Source organism: Pinus tabuliformis, chromosome 8, assembly GCF_031772625.1.
Source record: "Pinus tabuliformis cultivar Carrire ecotype Pingquan chromosome 8, CPIR1, whole genome shotgun sequence".
Taxonomy (NCBI): Eukaryota; Viridiplantae; Streptophyta; class Pinopsida; order Pinales; family Pinaceae; genus Pinus; species Pinus tabuliformis.
The window spans coordinates 2,071,017,171-2,071,035,428 of NC_142294.1; positions in this window are offsets into that span (position 1 = coordinate 2,071,017,171).

Consider the following 18,258-nt stretch of genomic DNA (forward strand, 5'->3'; position numbering starts at 1 on the left):
TACATCAGATTCAATATCAGGCTTCTACAAAGTAAAAAAAAGGTGTGTAGTTTTTTTTTTTAATTTTTGCATAAGCTTGGTTTGAAGGAATTCAAAGGGCATAGTAAAGCATTATTATCGGTAACTGATGCCCCGAGGAAAGAAAATGCAAACACCTAGTAAGGAACCTGAAAGCTCTAGCATGACTCATGAAGAAGAGGAAGAAATGCTACATGATATATCAAAATTACAAGAACAAGTGCAACAAATGTCACGCTCACAAAAGCTAACAGATGCTAAGATAAACGGCGTGGAATCTAGAATAAAGGGTATGGAAGCTAAGGTGAATGACATGGATGCTAAAATTGATGGCATGGATGATAAGATGGAAGAATTGAACATAAATATGAATAAGTTGCTACAAGAAATGGTCACTAAGGGTGAAAGAGTACTAAAGGAAACTCATGATGAGAACAAAAGAAATGTTAATCATGATTCCATAGACTCTAATGTTGGATCGAAGACTCACCATGTTCCAAAAATCGATATGAGGAAGTTTGATGGCAAGGATCCCGCCACATGGATATTACAGATGGAGCAATTCTTCGATCTCAATAATGTGCAAAACACACAAAAGGTACGTATGGCAACTTTATATTTGGAACCAAATCAGTTTGTATGGTATCAATGGCTTTGTTCTCGTAAACAATTTATCACTTGGGAAATTTTTACGGAAGAATTGATAGCACATTATGAGGATACAAAAAGCAACACTTTTTTTAGCCAATTGATAAGTCTCAAACAAAAGGGTTCAATAATGGAGCACATTGAGGAGTTCCAAAAATTGAACATAAGGGTAAAAGATATTCCAGAGGAGCATAGGATTGATGTGTTCATAGGGTCTTTAAAGGATAATATCCAACATGATGTGCGCCTTTGGGAACCTGATTCATTAGAGAAGGCATTCAGGTTAGCAAGAAAAATGGAAAGCAAAATTATGGCAACTAGGAAGCATACCATTCACAACTATAAAGACGGAAGTGTTGTTGCCCATAGTCTTCCACAACCTACAAGGTTGACACCACAACAATTGGAAGAAAAAAGAGCAAAAGGGCTTTGTTACAATTGTGATAGCAAATACACAAAAGGTCATAAGTGTGCTGAGAAGAAATTATTCTACATAGATTGTGAAGAGGAAGAAGAAAAGGAGCAAGAAAGGTCAAAAGAAGAGGATATATTCCAGGAACAAAGCCTAGATGAAGAACAAATAAATCCGACCATATCTTGTAATGCATTGGCGGGAATTACCACTCCTCAAACCATCAAGATAGAAGGACAAATCAAGAAGAAAAAGGTAATAGTGTTGATTGATTCAGGAAGCACCCACAATTTTATTCATTGTAGGGTAGCAAAAGAATTGAATTGCTTCCTATATCCAGCACCAGAGTGTCAAGTGATGATTGCAAATGGAGGAACAATAAATTGTTCTGGAAAGTGCCATAATATCAAGCTATCCATGGGAGAATATGTATTGACTAGCCCAATGCTTTCCATTCCAATGGGAGGTGCTGATGTTGTACTAGGAGTCCAATGGCTACAATCCTTGGGTACAATAGCTTTTAATTTTCAAGAACTTTTCATGAAATTTTCTGTGGAAGGAAAGGAAGTTGAATTAAGGGGTATTGCAGGGAAACCAGGAAAGATAATCAGCTCTAATGGCATGACAAAGCTTCTAAAAAAGGAGCAAAGAGGTGTAATTGCACAATTATGTTCGCTAGATGTTTCCACATTGGAATCATCTATTTCTCCAGATCTCCAAAAAGTCCTGGACAATCATTCCAAGGTATTTGAGACTCCCAAAGGTCTCCCACCTATGCGTGATCATGATCATGCTATTCATCTGATTCCAGGAAGTGTTCCTCCAAACATCAGGCCGTACAGATATCCATATGTCCAAAAAAGTGAAATTGAACGTATGGTTGCAGAAATGCTAGAGGCTGGTATAATTCAACCGAGTCAAAGTTCTTTCTCAGCTCCAGTAGTATTGGTGCACAAGAAGGATGGATCATGGCGCATGTGTCCAGATTATAGGGAGCTCAACAAGCTCACTATTAAAGATAAGTTCCCCATTCCTGTCATTGATGAATTACTGGATGAATTGCATGGATCAATTTACTTCACCAAGTTGGATCTTCGTTCGGGATATCATCAAATCAGAATGAAGATTGAAGACATTCCGAAAACGACATTTAGAACTCATGAGGGTCATTATGAATTTTTGGTCATGCCTTTTGGCCTTACCAATGCACCTTCAACATTTCAAGGTTTGATGAATTCAATTTTCAAACCATTCCTTAGAAAATTTGTGTTAGTATTTTTTGATGATATACTAATCTACAACAAGTCTTGGAAGGATCATGTTGAACATGTTGACAAGGTGCTACAACTATTGGAGGAGAAACAATTATATGCAAAAAGATCCAAATGTTTCTTTGGAGTCCAGGAGGTGGAATATTTGGGTCATATTGTATCTCATGAAGGAGTTAAGGTAGACCCTAGCAAAATTAAAGCCATTAAGGAATGGAAAATCCCCACATCCATAAAGCATCTGCGAGGATTTCTTGGGTTGACAGGGTATTATCGCAAGTTTGTTAAGAATTATGGGAGAATAGCAGCACCTCTAACAACATTATTGAAGAAAGATTCATTTTCATGGACTCCGGAAGCAACAAAGGCCTTTAAACATCTTAAAGAGGCAATGTGCCAAGCACCGGTCTTAGCTACACCGGACTTCACAAAAACCTTTATTGTGGAATGTGATGCTTCAGGAAATGGAATTGGTGCTGTTCTAATGCAAGATGAAAGACCCATTGCTTTTGAAAGTCGTCCAATCAAGGGAAAGTTTTTAAGCAAAGCTATTTATGAGAAGGAAATGTTGGCAATACTCCATGCACTTAAGAAATGGCGACCCTACCTAATGGGAAGACACTTCAAGGTAAAAACGGATCATGATAGCCTTAAATACTTTTTAGAACAAAGATTATCCTCTGAAGAGCAACAAAAGTGGGTCACAAAGATGTTGGGTTATGACTTTGAAATCATCTACAAAAAAGGGAAGCAAAATGTGGTGGCAGATGCACTCTCAAGAAAGGATGAGGATGTGGAAGCATTGTTGTGTGCCATTTCTATTATCCAACCAGATTGGATAAACGAAGCAAAGGGAATGGAAGAATGACGAAGAAGTGTGGGCACTTATTCGAAAGCTACAACAAGATTCCAGTACTTCTGATACATTTAGCTGGAAAAATGATTCGTTATGGTACAAAGATCGCTTATACCTCTGTAAGAATTCCCAGCTAAAACAAAAGATTCTTATGGAATTGCACACTTCTCCCTTAGGAGGGCACTCAGGATTTTTAAAAACTTACCACAGGGTTAAGAAGGAATTTTTTTGGGATGGCCTTAAATCAGATATTCAAAAGTTTGTGGCGGAATGTTTGGTTTGCCAACAAAATAAAGTTGAAACAATTAAGACACCGGGTCTATTACAACCTTTATCCATTCCAAGCCAACGTTGGGAGGAGGTTTCAATGGATTTTATCACAGGTTTACCCAAGTCTGAGGGAAAGAGTGTCATCATGGTGGTAGTTGACAGACTTACCAAGTATGCACACTTTTGTGCATTATCACATCCATTTAAAGCCAGTACAGTTTCTACTGCATTTATGGAAACAATTCAAAAGCTACATGGAAACCCAAAGATTATTGTAAGTGACAGAGATCCCATTTTCACTGGAAATTTTTGGACAAAATTATTTTCTTGTCTTGGTACTCAGTTAGCTCATAGCTCATCTTATCATCCTCAATCTGATGGGCAAACTGAGATAGTAAACAAATGTTTGGAAGGATATCTTCGTTGCTTTGTATCTGATAAACAGACACAATGGGTCAAATGGTTGCCTCTGGCTGAATGGTGGTATAACACTTCCTTCCATACAGCAACAAAAATGACCCCATTTATGGCACTTTATGGGTACCAACCACCATCAATCACATCATATTTAAGAGAAAATTCTAAGGTTCAGGCAGTGGAACATCACATCGAACATCAACAACAAGTCCTCCAACTCTTAAAGGATAACCTCGTGTTGGCACAAAATAGAATGAAACAACAGGCAGATCAACATCGCAGTGAAAGAAGTTTTGATGTAGGTGATTGGGTATTCCTACGGCTACAACCATATAAGCAAATGTCCCTAAAGCAAGCTAAGAAGGATAATAAATTATCACCAAAGTATTATGGTCCGTACAAGGTGTTGGAAAAGATTGGTACTATGGCATACAAATTGGAGCTTCCTGCAGCTTCTCGATTGCACCCAGTTTTCCATGTTTCATGTTTAAAGAAGGTTATAGGTGACAAGCTCCCAGTTCAAACAATATTGCCAGAACTTGACGAGGAAGGAAAAATTATATTGGAACCGGAAGCAGTCACAGAAACAAGAACTCGACAGCTACGAAATCGATCAATTTCAGAGTATCTTATCAAGTGGAAGAACTTATCCGCTGAAGATTCCACATGGGAGGATGAGAATTTTATGCAGAAGTATCCAGAACTGCTCAAGCGTTGAGGACAACACTTTTTTGAAGGAGAGGGGCATGTTGGGTCCCTATAATACTAGTGATTACCCCATTACTATTGTAGTTATACCCCTTATTTATATTGTTGTGCCCCTATTACCCCCATATTGTTATTTCTGTGCCCCATAGAATCCCTCTATTGTTATTTTTGTGGCTTTATATTATTATTGTTAGGTCGGCTGATTATATTGTGACTCCTTAGACTCCTATATATAGAAAGGAGGTTTTGTCATTTGTATCATCCAAGAATTGTTCATTTATGTAATGTAAAGGAGGTTGCCCCCTCGAAGAGGCTGAATTCTAAGGCGTTGATCTTTCTTTTCTATATTTTCTTGAGCTGGTTTCATAACAATATCACAGGGTGGATCGGCCATAGAAATATAATCGATTATTTTTTTGTTGTTTATATACAGACTATCTATAGACAAAACTGCATATCTATTTTTGGCTTCTTTTTTTTTAGCTCAACACAAACAACATTTATACCTGCAAATGACCAGCAGGTCAAAGGTTTTTGCACTATGCAAAATATGTATAGAGCTCTAAACTGAAGAGTTGATATCGCATATGCCTCCAGGCATCTACTACATGTAATTTTTCTCACATAAATGAAATATTACAATTTTTCTCTTCGGAAAAAAACATATGTTAATATCTAAAATTGGTATTTTTAACATATGTTATTATGTAAAAGTAGTATAAAGTGAATGCGTAAAGGAAAGTAATGTTCAAAATATATTATTTATTTATAGTAAATAATAAAAAGAAAATATATATTTATATAAATAAGTACGAAATAATAATAATAAATCATGGTTGTCCTTGCGTGGACGAGGAGGATGGCGCTCTGCTCTAAAGCAACTCAGGGTTTAGGTTAAGCCTTTGGTCTCTACTCTGATGTCATTGTCGTTACACCCGCCATCTATCTGCATTGTGGAGCTATCACCATGACGACTTGCAAACTGTTGCCCTATCCCATCATCGGTCGTTACCCTCATCCCCAATTTTTTCTGCAGCTTGTTGAAATGGAGATCAATGTTGTCGATTATTCCGTTGAACTGAATCCCTCCAAACCTATTTGGTCACTCCCTCATGCAGCGCCGCAAGTGTTGGGCTCTGGACCACCATGCGTGCCTTCTCCACCATGGACAGGACCACCGTCTATTAGTGTGATTCTTGAACCATCTGTGCCCTACCAACTGCTCTCAACCCTATCTGTTGCTTCATCAGGACTCGATTGCCCTCCACTCTCACCTACCACCCTCAATCTTTTGGTTTCCTGCATAGCACCCTCCCCATCCTTTGATCCCCTATCACCTGATGCAACCCTACAACCCTCCTCGTTCGCCCATCCCTCTTCATTAGGGTTTACACAAGCTAGAAGCTTCCCTCTCCAACATATTAATCTGGATAGCAACCCTAACCCTACTTCCTTTTGTGGGGTAGTCTTCTATCCCCTTAGGTAGTTTTAATATTCCGGTCGTCAACCCTTGGAATAGTTCTCTATCTCCGCAGGTGGATTCACAAGGTATTCGGGATCCCTTTTGAGACCATTTGACGGCACCCCAATCTGGCAAGGCAAAGAAGAACAAGTGTGTCGAGGCATTGCACAAGGACCTCTCTCTCAGTTTTGGGGAAGGAGTCACTATGGGTGAAGTGGTGGACACAGTAAACCGGGTATTGGTGGGTCGTGTTAGGGGCAGAACATATTCGGCAGAGCGACTACGCCTCTGGGCTTTGGAGATATGGGGTAATCTTCTCAAGGAACTTCCAACTATCACTACATTGGCACGAGGTTGGTTTGCTCTCAGTTTTCACAAGGAAGAATACACCGAATGGATACTTTCCCACTATTGGCATATCGAAATGGCCCCTGTGCTACTCAAGAGATGGAGCCCTCTCTTCGATCTAGAATGAGAGAAATTGGGTGCTAGACCAATTTGGGTCCGCCTACCTGGGCTTCCACTGCATTTTTAGTCGGAGGATATATTTACTCGCATTGCCAATGCCTTAGGCACCTATTTGGATCACGATAAGTCCTATTCCTCATCTAGTAATAAATCATTGGCTCGCATCCTGGTTCACCTTGATACCAGGGAGGGACTAGAAGAGAAGATCACACTGCATTGGAAGCACTTCACCCATATCCAAATCTTAGATTACGAAGGGGTGCCCTTCAGATGCAGAAGGTGTCATAAGGTCGGTCATCTGTATAAAGAATGCCCCTTAGTATCTTCGGCAACATCATCTCCTGCTAAAGGCACAGAGCCTCCACATCCTAAGGCATCTCCAGTGGGTGAACAAACTCCTCACACTACCAGTCTGATGGCTATGGATGGGGGTACTACACAGCCAACCATTACTATCTCTCTGTGGCCTCCATCTCCGCCCATGACGAGATCCTAGACTGTTGTGGCGGTTGCTCTCTCCTCAAGTACTCTTTCTCCCCTCTACTCCTTTGTTTCATTATCATGCACTGCACAACAATTACATGTTGCATTTGCATCCATTGCTTGCATGTCCTCTACCCCTCTCACTTGCCCGCTAGACCTACCTTACTCTATTTTCTCCACTACCCCTCCCTCAGTTACTAGTGTAGCCACCATCTCATCCCTAGAGCCCTCCACTTCATCTCATCTTTCTCATCCATATAATCTTTGTTCCCGGATATCTATCCCACCTGAGCCTTCTAGTGTTAGCCTCATTCCCCCTCCTAAAGTGACCAAGATCCCTCGGGGGCGTCCATCAATGATTTCGAGAGCTATTCTCCTTGTTGGGGCAGATGTGGCCCTAGGCAGACAATCCACCATTGATAGGGTTCTTAGAGCAAAGAACACCCTTTCCCGAGATCATCCATGAAGTGGTTGTCCTTCAACTGCAGAGGGTTGGCTAGCCTTGCAAAAAAATTATCCCTTAAGAGACTTTTGGATTCAGAGCAGACCGACATCATCTTTTTACAAGAAACCTTAAGGAAGGTAGAGCAAGCCACCTAGATTTTGCACTCGATGAAGCATGGCTGGTGTTTTCATGCCCTAGATGTCAATGGTCGATCTGGGGGTATAGCTCTTGGGATTAATACTCACTCTATCAATCTCATCTTAGCCTGGGGGGGTGCTGGATTCATTGGTATGGATATATACTCCTCGAAGATGGGCAGGAACTTCTGAATCATCAATGTCTATGCACCCTATCTTAACAGGGTCGATTTTTGGAACCATTTAATGCATCTTTCCTTGACTAATTCCAATAATCTTATCATGGGAGGAGATCTCAACTTCACGATTGGTCATGCAGAATCTTGGGGACATAATGCTTAGCTAGATCCCCTATCTGACTATATGGAACAACTTCTAGAGCTTCATCATATGATTGATGTTCCCATGAACAAAAAGCAACCGACATGGCATCATAGAAGGATTGGTGTTTGTTTAGTCAATTTAGTGTCCTAAATTGCTTGCATAAATTATCAACCGAAGTTTGTAAGTTGATGAAGTGTGGTGCACTATATTTGCTTAGTTAACCTTTTTCTTACTTCATTGTTTTGTATTTTATGTTGTTTTTGTGGGGTTTCTGTTCTTTGATGTCTAAGAATGTACAACCTGAAACTATGAGAAAATTTAAGTGAATCTAATGAATTTTAAAGGAAAGGAAATGTTCCTAAGTTAATCTAATTTCCTAAAAATGGACCAAGAACTGTTGGCTAGTTAGAACCTAATAAAAAAACAGAGCATCTATCTTATCTTATCATTAGTCCTAATCCATGGATCTAATTCTTAAAACCAAGAATGAAATTGATGTAGAAGGTAACTCAGTAATTGCATTCATTAAACATTCAACCATTCAATTTTGGAATATGATTAAATCAATCTCCTTGAAATGATTATTGGGAATATCAGTGATGCAACTAAGTGAGGATCTGAAAGCAAAAAGGTAAAAGCATGTAAAACTAATTGTAAACAACTAATGTATTTTTTACTTTCTCCAACATTCAAATGTGAAGCATTACCCTCTTCAAGTGTTGTGCAAGAAATCAATTATACCTTAGTTCCTAAGTTCCTAGGAAAATAACAATGTACTGAGTAAATTCAATCACTGTATGAATTAGAAATTTAACCATTTAGTTTAGGATCATCATCATCTTGAAATGGCTTTTGAAAACATCCATCAACACAGTTAATTGAGAATTCTGTTCTAAGAAAATTAATGACAAAACAGTAAGAAAACTAAGCAACTGTGTATTCTTATTACTTCAATCTTAATTCAGTTTGGAAACAGAGTCGTTTTTCTCCATGAAATATCTTAGAAGAACAAGGCTTCACAATTGTGATTTATCATTATGTTATTGATTAGAAACTGAAATGAAATATCATCCTAATTTAGAAGCAGATTTGTTGAAAACAGAGTAATGGAAATTGAACTAAAAACAACAAATGAAAAACCTCCTTCAGTGCAGGGGCCCTTTGCAACTGACGTGGCTGGAATGCTAGCTAGTTAAGGATGCACTTTAAACGATCATTGGCAACACGAAATTTGTATTATGAAAAAAACGAAGTCTGAATACAAAGTATCAGCAAAAAATCCTGAACTTAACACGTAATTCCTTCTAACTTCTAACTTCTCTCAATTCCATGCAACCGATATTTAAAGGAAAATAACATAATTGTTTATGAGATAAACTTGCTACAGGTGGCTAATTCGAATTGCAATAGGATTGTTTAAACTTTTGATTAGCTACAGGTGGCTAATTCGAATTAGATTTGCAACAGAACTATTAGACTCTTGATTAGCTACGAAAGAGCAAATCAAGAGTCCTACTGCTTTTAGATAATGTACTTTGACTCCATCTTTGACCATGACCTTAGGCTTGCTTTTCTATCGATTTGGACCGAGTGAATAGGATAGAATCCATGTGGAGATGATTCTAGAAATGCCCATGTGGCCCAATTCTTCATTTGACACCTGGAACCTGCCAAACCATGAGAGTAGCTACGGAATCCACAGTTAGCTGCAGAATAGGCTGTGTTTTGTAGCTAATTTGCAAAAATATATTCAAATAGCAAGAACATGAAAATATAATATGGCGATAATTTTAATGCTTTCCTTAAGACAAAACCTAGCATTTATCATTGATTGGGTCTATAATCTTATGAGAAAGTGAGGGAAAAAGGTGAGAAAAAATGTCACTGAGAGGGTAATTCTGAGGTTCAACACACCTCCACTGCAAAATCATTGCATGTCCTCATGCAATTTGCCAAAAATGTGAGTTCTTCCTCCCTGCTGCATTTGCTCAGACACCTCTGCTAGTACATCCATTTTCCTTCTTTTGTTCTTCTTTGAAGTGACTGTCGTTCTGGGATTTCTCATAAGAAGCTTGTACTTAAGGTTAATGATTGCTCTGTTCAAAATCTTATTCTTTCTTTTCAATTTCCTGTTTTTCTTATACTACAGTCCTAAATGCAGAATGGTATTATCGTGAATTTCCTTGTCCAATTTGTTTTGTTCCTACAAGGTCTCATTCCCCTGTTTGATATGTCTGTTCAATATCTCTAATTCATAAATTTCATGTTCGAGAGCATCAATTAGAGATTCTTGTGAATTGACAAAAGGTTTTGGGTTGATTGAGGCACTTCTCTTCTCCGGTGATTCTATATAGTCATATATTTTTTGCTGCACTGGGTCTATGCTTGACAATCTTCTACTTGGGCTACCTTCAAAATGATGAACAGGAGAATTTTGAGGACTATGTGCAGAAGAGATGTTAATAGGAGATGGTTTTGGGGTTTCCTCATCTAAATTTATATACTCTGTCCCTTTCGATGATGTTTTCTTTACCAAACCTCAGAGTCTAGAGCTCCTTCTAATTTGTGGAGGACTTGCATTCTCCTCATTTGTGACCTTTTTCTCCTTTCTTATCTTCCCTTTTGCCTTGATTTGCTTCTTAATTTCTGTCAATTCTTTAGAGATTAACTTTTCATCATAGTATTGAGAGAATATTCCATAGGGGTTTTTCATTCCTTGAGCCCAAGGTTGAGATAGAGATTGAGATTGAGGCCAAGGTTGCTGCCAAGAATTCCAATTTGGTGGGGGCTGAATATACATTTGGTTGTTAAAACCCTGGTTTTGTGGCCCCTACCAAGGTCTTCTAGAGACAAAGCAAAGAGATTCTGTTGGATTTGAAATTGTTTCCTCTTGAAAAACATCCTTAAGACCAAGAATTGAAGGACAACTCTTGGTCTCATGGTTTTATGAACAAATCACACAAGTCTCTATGATTTTTGCATCCAAAGGGCATTCTCTTAAAGCATGCTTCTTTCTGCATTTGGGACAGAAAATAGCTAAAGCATTAGTCTCAGCTTTCTTCTTGTTTTGTAACTTAAGGGTGTCTATTTGTTCACTATGGATCCCTAGAATATTTGTTTTAAATTCATCAAGCATGTTTCCAATTTCTGCCTTACTCACTGATCTAGTTGCAGATTTATTCACTCTAGCAAGAGAAGGATCTCTTGGGCCTTTCCCAGTTTTGGATTTTCCTCTTGAGTGATGAACACATACTTATCCAATGTCATTTAATGGGAGTTGAGAGATATATCCCTTCCCCATCATGTTAAGGATGTCTATCCACTCATCTCTAATGGCTTTTAATAAAAGATCTTTTAAAGTATCTTGATCTAAGTTATCCATTTTTTCTCTTTTTAAGTTATAGTTGAATCTTTCAATTAAATCCTCCAAATTTTCATCCTCTCTTTGCATCATTTTAAACACTTCATCTTTGTGATTGATAGGCATGCAATAATCCAAATACCTATCCAAAAATGCTCTCTTCATGTCATTCCATGTTCTAATAGACTGAGTGATCAATCCCATGAACCATTTTAAAGTAGCTCCTTTCAATGTTGAAGGAAACAATTTAAGTTTTTGAGAGTCTTGTAAATAATCATAAGTTCTACATAAGACTTCAAATTCAAATAAAAAGGTTTCAGGATCTTCACTTTTTAATCCATGAAAATTTGGAAGGACAAAAGGTGAGATATTTCTCATTGTGGCATCTGTTTCTTCATCAACTATAGGGAATCCAAAAGAATTATCAACTTCCCTATTTCCTCTACCTTCTCCATCATTTTCTCTACCTCTTCCTCCTCCAAATAGTGGAAATTCTCCATTTAGAACTCCCTCTCCTTCTTCTTCTCTTCCTGCCATTACAAATTCTTCAGATTTAATATAATATTCAACCTGCAAGGTTAATTGCTCTTCCTCTGGTTCCTCTATCAATGGTATGTGGAAGAAAGGTTATACTTCTCCCTCTCCAATAGGAATTTCTAATTCTTCAGCTACAATATGTTCCCTTGTAGAGGTGAAAAAGGCTACTCCTTCTATTGGAGATCCAAGATTTTCTTCCTCTAGGGCCGCCTCAGTAGATGAAGTAGGAGATCCTCTTAATTAGATTTTTTACCTTAGAACTTCAGGAACTCTATGGCTAGTGAAATGTGGAATATGAGTTTGAGAGGAGGTGTATCTCTTCTTAGTCTTGGTGGAGTAAGTGGTGTTGTAGGAGTTAAACTCTTGCCTCTAGCTATGAATCTACCCCTAGAGTCTCTTTCTCTACACATATAATTTTTTTAGATGTAAGAGATGATGTTACCTAATTACACTTCCTTGACAACGACGCCAAAATGTTTAGTCAATTTAGTGTCCTAAATTGCTTGCATAAATTATCAACCGAGGTTTGTAAGTTGATGAAGTGTGGTGCACTATATGTTCTTAGTTAACCTTTTTCTTACTTCGTTGTTTTGTATTTTATGTTGTTTTTGGGGGGTTTCTGTTCTTTGATGTCTAAGAATGTACAACCTGAAACTATGAGAAAATTTAAGTGAATCTAATGAATTTTAAAGGAAAGGAAATGTTCCTAAGTTAATCTAATTTCCTAAAAATGGACCAAGAACTGTTGGCTAGTTAGAACCTAATAAAAAAAAAGAGCATCTATCTTATCTTATCATTAGTCCTAATCCATGGATCTAATTCTTAAAACCAAGAATGAAATTGATGCAGAAGGTAACTCAGTAATTGCATTCATTAAACATTCAACCATTCAATTTTGGAATATGATTAAATCAATCTCCTTGAAATGATTATTGGGAATATCAGTGATGCAACTAAGTGAGGATCTGAAAGCAAAAAGGTAAAAGCATGTAAAACTAATTGTAAACAACTAATGTATTTTTTACTTTCTCCAACATTCAAATGTGAAGCATTACCCTCTTGAAGTGTTGTGCAAGAAATCAATTATACTTTAGTTCCTAAGTTCCTAGGAAAACAACAATGTACTTAGTAAATTCAATCACTGTGTGAATTAGACATTTAACCATTTAGTTTAGGATCATCATCATCTTGAAATGGATTTTGAAAACATCCATTAACACAGTTAATTGAAAATTCTATTCTAAGAAAATGAATGACAAAACAATAAGAAAACTAAGCAATTGTGTATTCTTATTACTTTAATCTTAATTCAGTTTGGAAACAGAGTCATTTTTCTCCACGAAATATCTTAGAAGAACAAGGTTGCACAATTTTGATTTATCATTATGCTATTGATTAAAAACTAAAATGAAATATCATCCTAATTTAGAAAACAGATTTGTTGAAGACAAAGTAATGGAAATTGAACTAAAAACAACAAATGAAAAACCTCCTTCAGTGCAGGGGCCCTCTGCAACTCACATGGCTGGAATGCTAACTAGTTAAGGATGCACTTTAAACGATCATTGGCAACACGAAATTTGTATTATGAAAAAAACGAAGTATGAATACAGAGTATCAGCAAAAAATCCTGAACTTAACATGTAATTCCTTCTAACTTCTAACTTCTCTTGGTTCCATGCAACCGATATTTAAAGGAAAATAACATAACTGTTTATGAGATAAACTTGCTACAGGTGGCTAGTTCGAATTAAATTTAACATGACTGTTTATGAGATAAACTTGCTACAGGTGGCTAATTCGAATTAGATTTGCAACAGAACTGTTAGACTCTTGATTAGCTACGAAAGAGCAAATCAAGAGTCCTATTGCTTTCGGATAACGTACTTTGAATCCATATTTGACCATGACCTTAGGCTTTCTTTTCCGTCGATTTGGACCGTGTGAATAGGATATAATCCATGTGGAGATGATTCTAGAAATGCCCATGTGGCCCAATTCTTCATTTGATACCTGGAACCTGCCAAACCATGAGAGTAGCTACGAAATCCACAGTTAGCTGCAGAATAGGTTGTGTTATGTAGCTAATTTGCAAAAATCTATTCAAATGGCAAGAACATGAAAATATAATATGGTGATCATTTTAATGCTTTCCTTAAGACAAAACCTAGCATTTATCATTGATTGGGTCTCTAATATTATGAGAAAGTGAGGGAAAAAGGTGAGAAAAATGTCAAGGAGGGGGTAATTCTGAGGTTCAACAACGTTGTTGCTTTGGGTCGGAGATTGGATCTTTTTATCATCAAGGAGGACTTGCTTGGCACCCTGACTAATTATCGACAATGGGTTGGATCTGGGGGTATCTCTGACCATTCCCCCATCTATCTGGAATTAGTAGGCCCCTTTCAAAAACCCAGAGCACCATTCAAATTCAACTCAACCTGGCTGTTGGATCCTGAATATCATAAATTGGTCACTGAATATTGGAGAGATCACCCTCCTTCCTAGGGGCAGACTTTGGCAGAAGGTTTTTGTCGAAACCTCATTGAACTTAAAAGTCTCTCCATACAATGGGAAAAAACTAAACGTGCTCGAGATGATCTGACACTCTGCTCTATTGAGAACCAGCTTGCTGACCTACTGGATGAGCAGGGTCAGGGGTTCATCTCAGCAGAAGCTAAATCTACCCTCACCGAGCTTGAGGCCCAGAGGTCCAAAATTCTTCAGGAACGAGAGGAGACATGGAGACTTAGAAGCAGAGCCATCTGGCTGAAGGCAAGGGATGAAAATACTAAATTCTTCCACAATTTTTCCAAAGGGAGACGGGCTTGTAATACTATTTGGAAGATGCCTAATGAACATGGATAGTTTGCACATACCTTCCACCAACTGGCTCATTTGGGAAGCTCTCATTTTAAACAACTTTTCAAGACACCACCTGGGACTTCACTTGCAGAAATTATTCGCTTTGTTGGACTCTTCCCTCGGTTTGTAGACCCTGATGCAACAGAAGATCTTACCAAGCTTGTATCTATGGTGGAACTGGAAAGTACACTTAAAACGTTCAAGAAGCCTAAAAGTCTTGGACCTTGGATGGTCAGTTGAATTTTATCTCGCCTTTTTTGAGACTTTAGGCATGGAACTACTCAAGGTTGTGGAGGAATACCGACTTTTAGGGTACATGTATGAGGCAATCAACTCCACCTTCATTGCCCTTATACCCAAGGTTGATTCTCCTCAATCTTTCAATGACTTCTGACCCATCTCCCTCTGCAATTGTTTATACAAAATTATAGCCAAAATCATTGCCAATCGTATCAAGCCTATTCTCTCTGCCAACATCTCATCTGAACAATTTTTCTTCCTTCACAATCGACAAATTCATGAATCCATTGGTACTACTCAGGAAGCACTCCACTCCATCAAATTGAAGCACCTTAAAGGAGCCCTCCTGAAAATCGACCTTTCCAAGGCCTTTGATCGAGTCAGTGATCCAGATTTAAACAGGAACACAACAAATTACATATATGACCATAAATACAGATATGCAACAGAAATAATACTTCATTTCATTGATGTAAAATACTGAAATATGCTTACAAACAGAAATTGAAATAAACTAGCTCGGGCGATGGTAGCTTATCTTTGAGAAGAGATGTGGCGGTTACATGCCTCTAAACTATCTTAAAACAAGGCTCGAAAGCCTATTTATTATTTAGAAACAATGGAAAACCCTAAACATCCAAAAACCTAACCCTAGGAGATGAAGCGCCAAAATATGGGCCCCGTTTTGGGCAAATTGGTACATCAACTTCCTGGGGTCGTAACTTTGCCATACAATCTTCGTTTGATGCACACAATACCTCGTTAGAAAGATCTATATGAGAAGTACAACTTCTGAGTGAGAAACATGGGTCCATATTGTTGCTCCCAGTTTTCCCAAAAAACACCGTTTAGGGCCTCAAAATGGCTCCAAAAAAACTGCCAAAAATAGTAAATTGTGCTACAAATAAGGAAACTGAAAAACTAAAAGAAACAATGCTGGAGTTCCAAGTGGAATATGCAGGTGGCCACCAATATCCACCTGGATCATTCCTCCCCCCTTAGGAAGCAATGGTCCCCATTGCGTTGAGTTCCTCCATGAGATGATGAAACTTCTGCTGAACTTGGTCCCTAGTGAGCCACTTGCCCTGGTGAAGGAGTTGACCTGCTTTGAAAACTCAATATAGTTGGATCCTTTGTTTTCAGGTAATATTGCTCTACATGTCCATGATCTGATCAGTTGTAGCCTATTCCATGCAATCTGGATTTAACTCTATAGGTGTGAGTTGTTCTGCAATGTCTGATGTGTCTAGCAATGGTGGGAAGTATGGCTGAAGGCGGTCCACATTGAACACTGGGTGCAGACCAAGGAATGGAGGAATGCTGAGCTCAAATGCATTATCTCCCACAACCTTGGTAATGGTGTAAGGACCATATCAGAGTGGTCTGAGTTTCTGATAGGCTTCGATAAGGCATTCATTTTGCAAATGCAACCAGACTTTGTCGCCCACCTGAAACTTGTGTGTCACCCAATGTTGATCATGTCGTTGCTTGTACTTGTAATTTGATTTCTCCATAATGTCGTGTACCTCCTGGTGGATATGTTGGATGTGCTCAATGAAGTTGTCTGCCTTATTAGTTTCGAACTAGACATGAGTCAAATCTGTCGGAGTAGATGCCAATGGCGTGGCCACATCAATGAGGCATAGTGGTTGGAATCCCAATCCCACCCGAAAGGGGCTGTGGCTGGTCGAGCTGTGGAGAGCCCGATTAGAGTTGTGCTAGACATGGGGTAGGCTCTCATCCCATGTGTGTTGATGCTTTGAGTTGTACATGCGCAAAATGTGTACGATCATCATGTTAACGACCTCTGTCTGGCCATCAGTTTGGGGATGGAAAGCTATGGACTTAGTGAGCTTGGTGTCCAGCATTGACCAGAGACTAGACCAAAATGCACTAAGAAACATGCTGTCCCGATCTGAGATGATAAATTGTAGGATCCCAAATTGTACCCACACTCATTCAAAGAAGAGTTTAGCAGTGGCTTCTGCTGTGATATTCTTCTTGCAAGCCACCATAATGGCCATCTTCGAGAATCTGTCAATGACCACAAAAACACAGTCGTTGCCATGCTTAGTAGAAGGAAGGCCCGACATGTAATCCATGGAGATGGATTCCCAAGGTTGACTAGGGGTAGGTAGGGGCTAGGGGCCTTGCTTCTTGATGGTTGGTTTGGCAATGGCGCAGGCAGTGCAGGATCTGATGTATTTCCCAACATCTTGTTGAAGATTTGGCCAATAGAAATACTTCTGCAATACTGCAACTATTTTCTCGACCCTAAAATTCCCAACAGCCCAACTATAGTGCACTTCCCAAATCATCTTGGCATGCTCACTTGAAGGAACACAAAGGTGACCTAGGTGGCATAACATGGCGTCCTGGAGGTGAAAATCTAGAACATGCTGACCCTCCAAGAGTGTCTGGTATGTGTGGCCGAATTCTGGGTCAATTTTGTAGAGAAGTGACCAATCAGAAGCCTCATGCCTGTTAGTGTCAGTCTTTGCAGCCTTCCTCCAGTGATCACATATGCTCTTACAAAGTGGTCTCAGAGTGTCAAGGTCAAATTTTGTCATTTCAGTAAGTCTTCAAGCAAAATTTGGTCACTAGGCATTAGATCTAGGGTTTGGTTTTATTCCTGTCAAAGTTGTCCAAATGTCGGTCCATGTCATCGTTTAGCTGAGTGTACCATCATTCAGAGGGTTTTCATTATCATGTCAAGTTCCACTGGGTCATTTTACACCTTGTTCATGCTTTAGTTGCGCCTAGGTAAGGTCATTTCCCTCTCCTAGGGTTTTGAAGGCAATTTCTCTTGGACGGTCAAATCATCGGCAAAAATTGTATCCTGATGTTCATACACCTTCCCCTATCCTTAAAGTACCTTATCAAACACTTCCCACCACTGAGATCCCCCAAATTCCTCATTTTCGCATAAACCCTAGTTTCTTGCTACAACCAGGCAATTTTCTAGGTTGGACCTGTGTTTTGCCTTTTTGGACCCCTTCCCCTCACTCAATCTTTGAAAGTCCACTTTCCCCTATTTCTTAACATCCCTCCCTACTTCCAAGAATTTTCCCAAGAATTTAGAAGCTGCTTATCCCCTTCATTTCGCTTCATTTCGACAAATCTCTTGTTCCACACATCGGGATAGGTTTTAATCCAATGATGTTTCTGAGCAATAAAAGATGAATTTGGGAAAACTGAGAGAGGCTTTTGTCCAAAATAAGCCAAGGAAGAAAAACCTCCTTCACTTTTTACACAGGTATCATGGTTTTATAGAAATGTCAAAATACAATTGCCTTAGGAGAATTGATGCACCTCTGAAGTGACCTTGGGAAAATCAAT